The sequence below is a fragment of the Morone saxatilis genome, unplaced genomic scaffold (genome assembly GCF_004916995.1).
Source record: "Morone saxatilis isolate NCDOM2014 unplaced genomic scaffold, NCSU_SB_2.0 Contig15, whole genome shotgun sequence".
Taxonomy (NCBI): Eukaryota; Metazoa; Chordata; class Actinopteri; family Moronidae; genus Morone; species Morone saxatilis.
In genome coordinates this window covers 23,631,300-23,638,261 of record NW_023339707.1, presented here as the reverse complement: position 1 = coordinate 23,638,261, position 6,962 = coordinate 23,631,300, and the positions used below count along the sequence as shown (strand labels likewise).

General features: G+C 43.0%; 1 pseudogene; it reads right to left on the bottom strand.

Annotated features, from left to right (window-relative positions):
• LOC118323932 overlaps positions 1–194 on the bottom strand; it is a 9,117-nt pseudogene extending 8,923 nt beyond the window's left edge.
• Between the last annotated feature and the right edge of the window lie 6,768 nt (positions 195–6,962).

Sequence of the window (6,962 nt, the reverse complement as noted above, 5' to 3'; positions counted from 1 at the left end):
GTAACTTCCTTCTGCTGCTGAGAGCGTTTACCAGTTTGCGGATCCTGTGCAGCACCAGCGTCCGATGGATCTCTTTGGCCGACTGTGTAAGTGTCCCAACGGGCGTAGTTGTTGGCAGCATCCTCGCTTGGCGGTTGATGCAGCTGCTCAGGGTGGAAGAGCTGGCGGTAGGGGTCCCCAGTGCGCGACCTCATTCAACGAGCGAGCAAAAACAGACGCATGTTGGTCGATCAGTGGTGTGGTTGTTATAGTTAGTTCGGATATTTAACTTTTACTTTTGACTGAATGATAATGTTCGAGCTAGAGATAGTTACACTCACGCCAATGGACGGCTGGGTCGAAGGTCCACAAAGAACAAGCCTTGACGGTGCTTTCCGGCTCCAGGTATTCCACTGAAGAAAGGGTGGTTGAAGGAAGTCGTCTCCGTGCTCGATCGTGCTGTGTCACTGGGCATCTGTCCATCCGGCTGGGATCGCCCATGTTCCGACAGTAAAGCTGCCCAGCAGGCGATTGCCGATCGTGGACACAGCGCTGTAGCCAACGTGGATAGAGATACACTCACGCTGTGGGAATAAAAACAAAAACAGAGAAGTTATTTACCTGTATGCATTAGACAAGTCATACTGTTAAAGAAATATATATATATATTTTATACACTTTTATAGTCATAATACTTCCATGTATGAATCAAACCGCCTCATTCTGAGTTGTACCTGGTTAAAAAATGGCCTTTTAGACTGACTGGCTACAGAACTGTAACGTTATTAGCGACACCCAATCAGCAGCAGTCCGGTAACGGTCGACTGACAGACCCGACTTTACTCTGAGCGCGCCGCATTGTGTCTGGAACTACGTTGCTATGCGACAAGCCCTTCACTCTGGCAGCGGGTGACGTGAGTTCGAATTCGTGCGAAACCGTTAAAAAAAAAAGAAAAAAAAAAGAGAACGTTCACCTTAGAACGCGCGTCACAGAGAATGCAAAGTAACGCGTGAGTTCTGACAACAGAACGTTCAGCTGTTCTCTGTGAGCAGCGGCTCGGCAGTGTCCGTTACCGGCGTGAATATTTAATGCCTTGCGCCATGCTGACAGCGCATTTCATCCATTTGCCCCCACGGGTAGGGTTTCTCTGGGTGTGGGACGTTTTGGAGACGGGTACCGCTTCTGCGCATCCTCCCTGCCAGTACACCGAATTAACGTTACAGGGCAGCGCTGTCACGAGCTCAGCCGTTAGCCGAGGGAGAGAAATCAAATACCGCAACAGACGGCGTTAACGTTATTCATTCCGCCCACAGCGCAATCTGCTGAACACCTCTTTTGTTCACCCTGCCTGCCACGTAACTTCCCACTCAGCACCGCCGGAACATGAGCCAACACCGAACCTCACATTAAAACATTCACAATGAAACTTTTACATGTTTTAAACGACCAAAGTGACACTTTAACGCTTTATAATCCCTCAACACTCTCATTCCTGTTTTTACATTAATGCTCTCTCGCCCCTCTCCTCCTCCTCCTCCTCTTCATCCCCATCCTCACAACTCCCATCCTTACACACTGGACCTCAAATATGACTATTTAAGTTTAGAAAAAGTTTTTTTTTTTTTTTTTTACCATGTTGTTATGCTGAAGTCTCGGCAGACGGTTGAAGAAACTCCTTCACAGAGAGTCTTACAGTTCGACAGTTATGGGGTCGTTGTAAGAGATAATGGCGCACATGAGGATGGACAGCGGTATATATGCAAGTGCAGCGCTGGCGCCGGTGCCTGCTCCACCGCTATTGGTCCATCCTCCTGTCGGTCTGACGTTTGCAGCCGTCCTCGGCTTTCTATTGGATGAGCGCCTCTGTCGCCACAAGGACCACCTCCTAGACCCCACCCGTATCCCGTCATCCTCCAGTTACTGTGCTGTAAGCATGGCGCCTCTTATTGTGTGGGAAATGCTGCGTAATTTTCAGCACGCTGGCAGCAGACAGGCCCAGTCTGCCATACGGAAAAAAAAGTTTGCATGAATTTCTGCATTAAAGACTAATGAATCCAAGCTGGATAACACATTAAACTGCTTGTAATAGAACATAATAGAGATTAATAGACTCGAGTATAGTGTGAAATTTGAGAATACAGCAGCGTTAACCATAATCATATTGATTATATCTTTGATCTGAGTAGGCCTCATGCATAATACACATGATTGAAGTCTGAACACCTGCCAGTACAAAATCAATAAGACAATCAGTCAACTCATCTGCCCCCCAAATTCTGGCACTAATTAGCCAACATTTCAAATATGGATGATTCCACACTGCTGAGTTATACAGAAACTTCCCGAAAGACTGGGATGCTTTTATAATGTGAAATGTGGATCTGAAGACAAAATCAAGAAAGTAGTTTAAAGCTTGTTTTCAGGTAGATTCTGTTATATTCTTGGTGCATCAAACAGTTTGTCAAGCGTTCTACATATTATTTAAAAATATCTTTGTTCACATTATTATTATTATTGAGCAGAAGTAGTTTGAAGCCTGTTTCTAGGTAGATTATCTTACATTAATTATATTTTTGGTCCTCTATCCTCCTGTGATACTTGTTATACATCATACGGTTTGTCAAGCATTCTATATTCTATCTATTCTTTATTTTTTTTAACCTTTGCTTACACGATGGCTGTGGATGTTATTGATCAGAAACAGCACTTGACTTTTAATATCCTGATTTTATTCTCAAGTCTGTCTGAGATAAAAGAGGTCAAGCTGTCCAGTCATAGATGAAGGACATGTAGGCTGTGAGAGCCACAGACGCCCAACCCCCAGGCCCCCCTCCCAAGATTTCCCCGTTGCTAGGAAATGAATAACGGAGTTGCCTGGATACAGCCCAGTATCCACACAGACCGCCTTTATCTGGCGGTCACATGACCCGGCTTAAATGGCAGCATTAACAGGCTGCAGTGCAGCTGCCTCTCTGGGGGATGTGAGTACGCCTCAGCCACCTCTTTTCCAAAAAAAAACCCTTTCACACTGATGTCCTGTGCCTGTAAGGAAATACACTTGCTCTCTCACCTTCAACTGAACGTGTCCTCCTCTTATAAAACTGCTGACTTAATAGGATAAGAAAATGTCCTGTCAGGATGGTGGGGTGTGGCCTCTGCGGCACTAGATGCATGGCGTCAATGTGGGTCAGCGCTTTTGTCCTCACAATTCATCAAAGCAGCTGTTGTTCTCATAAAAGCTCATTCTTTCTGGAGACAGTGATGTTACTGGACCCATGTAGCAGCTCTGTTGGTGTCTGTATTAAAGTCAAGTCATCTTTCAATGACAAAGGCCATAGATTGTTCTACACTGGTCCTAAAGCGCAGCCCAGCAAACTAAAGGACAGTTAAGACACTTGGTTGCTACCAACAAAAGAAACTCTACGACAACAGTCGTCCCAGAGGAAGAAACGATACTTCGCTGAATGTGGAGCTGCTTAAAATAACCCAGATTTTGAAATGCAAAGTTAAGAGGAAGGAATGACGGTTCATAGTTAGCACATTATTCCCTCTGTTCAGTGAATCACACCATCAAATCAACAACATGTCTACCTGTCTTTATACAGTCAATGTCATTGTGCTTTCCCCAGTACTGTTCTGATATCTGAAGCCTATTCACTATGAGAGTCAATATCACTATGAAGTGCCTTTGGTGTCCTCATCAGAATCACTCAGTCATCATTAAAATGTAGCAGAATAATGAAACTCTGAGGTCTTATTATAAATGGCCAAACATTTACACACATATCAGTACAATGATAAGTCTCTTGAAATGTGTTTCCTTCATTTTATACCATTTTTTTTTCATTGGATGATTGATTTTGGTATGTCCCACACACTGCTCTGCTAACTACAGTGTCTGGAATAAGTGGTTAAATGATACTAAATCAAAAAATGTGTCCACAACAAGTTATTTGAGAAAACGAGTCATTTTGATAATGTATTCTATTTTCATAATCATATTGAACATTTTGCATGTGTCCCTGAAATTGCTGTCCACCCTGTCATTATGGGGTAACTGCCCCTTTAAGAACCCCTCTGGTTCTTAAAGTCTGGTTCTGACTGGTGGTAGTCATGACTCATTTTAAAGGTTTTAAAGGAGATTAATGCCACATATACTGCATGAGAAAGACGGCACTGCCCAATTTAAAGAACCAGTCTGTGAAATTTAGTGAAATTTAGTGGCATCTAGTGGTGAAGTTTCAGACTGCAGCTCACTGAACACTGCTCGCTCCTGTATTTGACGACCTGGGAATGAGAACAGGCTGGGAAGTGAGGCCCAGTCAACAGCCAGCGTTTGGTTTGTCTGTTCTGGGCTACAGTAAAAACATGGCGGACTCATGGGCAACCACAGCCTCTGTAGATAATAACGTCTCATTCTAAGGTAACAAAAACACAATTATTCTTATATTCAGGTGATTATACACTAATGAAAACATACCAATCAATATTATATTAAATTTCTTAAAATAAATCCTCCTAAATGTCATTTATGTCTCCTCCTCATTTGCTTCTTTTATCTTCAGTTCTGTTGGTTGATAATGTGCTATTTCCTTTTCTCTCTATCTTCTTTTGTGTTCATTTCCTTGTGCCATTATACACGATACATGATACAATACTCTCTGATCAATTGTCACATCTATATCTATCAATAAATTATTATTCATTATCTATTACATGTATGTGTGTTCATATCTGTATGTTCGTGTTCTAGCAGCTGTAGTTTAGCTTTTTAGAACTTTCGAATACAAGTCTGAGTAGCTAAACTCTTTTTAAATGACAGTCATTTTATTTGTCATTATACCTTCATGTCAATCATAATTTATTACGTTTCATTAACAGCTTTCTTTTTGATTTGAGGAACCAAAACATGTATATCAATACAGAACAGGAAGGTTCTGCCCTACCCTTTCAACCTCACACACACATATCAAGATCAAAATCTTTCTTAGCTCATTCATGTAAGTAAATAAAGATATCACAACCTTCTGCTTTTATCTAACTGCACCTGCATTGAAACCTTCAACATGCCGTGACAGATGGAAAATATGCTGCGTCACTTTGCTGGGTATCATATTTTCTATTTGCAGTGCAGTCGGTTTCATGCCATGAAGGACCACTCCCATCTCTCCAGCATTCCCATCCTGCCTCTCTCCTCTTGGTGTGCAGCTGCTCAGACCCTCCCTGTCTCACAGCTGCTGGTTGGGAGGAGGAGGAGCAGGATGGGGAGGAGGAAGAGGAGGAGGGAGCAGAATGGAGAATGTTCTCTGAAGAAGTCCTGGCTGGGAGCCATGGCAGCTTCCTGTCCTTCTCTTTCATCCCCTGCAGTTCATATTGAGTACAGCAACCACACAAATCTGATTGTGAATTATACATCACTTCCCTGCTGAATAAATGATAGCTCCCACTTTGTGGTGGGTGTTCTGACTAAAAGCAAAGTTTGGGGTTAAGACTGAATTGAGGATATTTTGTCCAGACTTCCTGTAAACTTGAAAAGTACTTGTTATGTTAGAAGCACTACAAAGCCTCTTTTCAAATGGTTGTCATTCCCTGCAGGATTCAAGGCAGCTTAAAGGGATTTAATGTTGTAACTGAGGGGCCAGAGTGTGAAGAAAGACCAGTGTGCAGATCAAGTTCTGTACAGTACAACCAGTATGACACATGAAAAAAAAATGCAGTTTCAGTTCCTCAAACAAGACAGAACCAGAGGAAGCACACCCCAGATCTCTGTCCATCTGAACAGCAGAGGCACACAGAGACAGGCAGACATGCAGCCACGTGATCGGCCCACTGGATGACATCATTGCAGAGAATCTGGGACAAAGAGGGAGGAGAGCAGGAGAGCTGGCATGCCTGGCGGATACCATGGCAGGCCTCAGCAGCAATATGGACACCCAGCTGATACCAGCTCCAGTGAGGTGGAAGCATCTTGTGCAGCAGAAGCATTCAGCCATTTTGCATCATTTACGATGCATCAGGTGCATCAAGCTCCTGCAAAGACTCAGATTTATGTAGAGAATTTGATTATAAGACTATTACAAACAGGGCAGTTTCATAATGTTTGCCACGCCTAAATAATAGATGCATTCAGTCTCTGCTCATTCCTCTTCATGCATAATAAAAACTGCTTTGTTTAAATAGCCCTTCAGTCAATACACGTGAGCTTATGTTAATGCTCATTAAAATTAAATGTGAAAAATTACATTGCAACAAAGCTTTTAAAAAATATCCCCCACACAGTTTTCATATTCTGAATCACTTCCAATATAAAAACACTACCATCTAATAACATTTATCTAACTGCAAAGCCCCCAAAAGAGCTGTTTTAACTATTACAATGTTTCACATTTTAATGCAAAATGCAGAACAGTGTGGTTTAAACAGCATTACCAAATGTTGGTAGTAAAAGCGTTTTTTTGCCTCAGTGCACAGAAGCAAATCCCCTGCCCTGCCCGTATAAATCTGATAGCACCGCCCTCCCATTCAGCAGTTGTTGCAACGACCCCGTTGGGTACAACACGCGACGCAAACACACCGTTTTTAAAAAGCCTTTTTTCTTCACATTTTCTCCTTCTCCTCTCCCTCTTTTGAACCTCAGACGAAAAACATGGTAAGTTCATCCTTCTCATGTGTGTTTTCTGAGACAGTTTAGTGAGGCAGAGATGGGGGTTGAGCCGCAACCCCGGTGTCTCCGGCTGTGACACGACGTCGTGGAGGGTTTTTCCATCCTAGGATGACCCTGTCCACTTTATTCTGCAGACCCGGTTGAATGTGTTTTTCCAGATGTAGCCTCACTTTAACACAGCACTGTGGGTATATTTAAGGATGGAGGATGAACAGTGTAATGTTGCTGTTGATAACACAGATTTGTCTGCAGCAGTGGGTCATTGTGTGAAGACAATGCACTGACTCAGGCTACAGTAGCAGACAATCAGGAGGATAA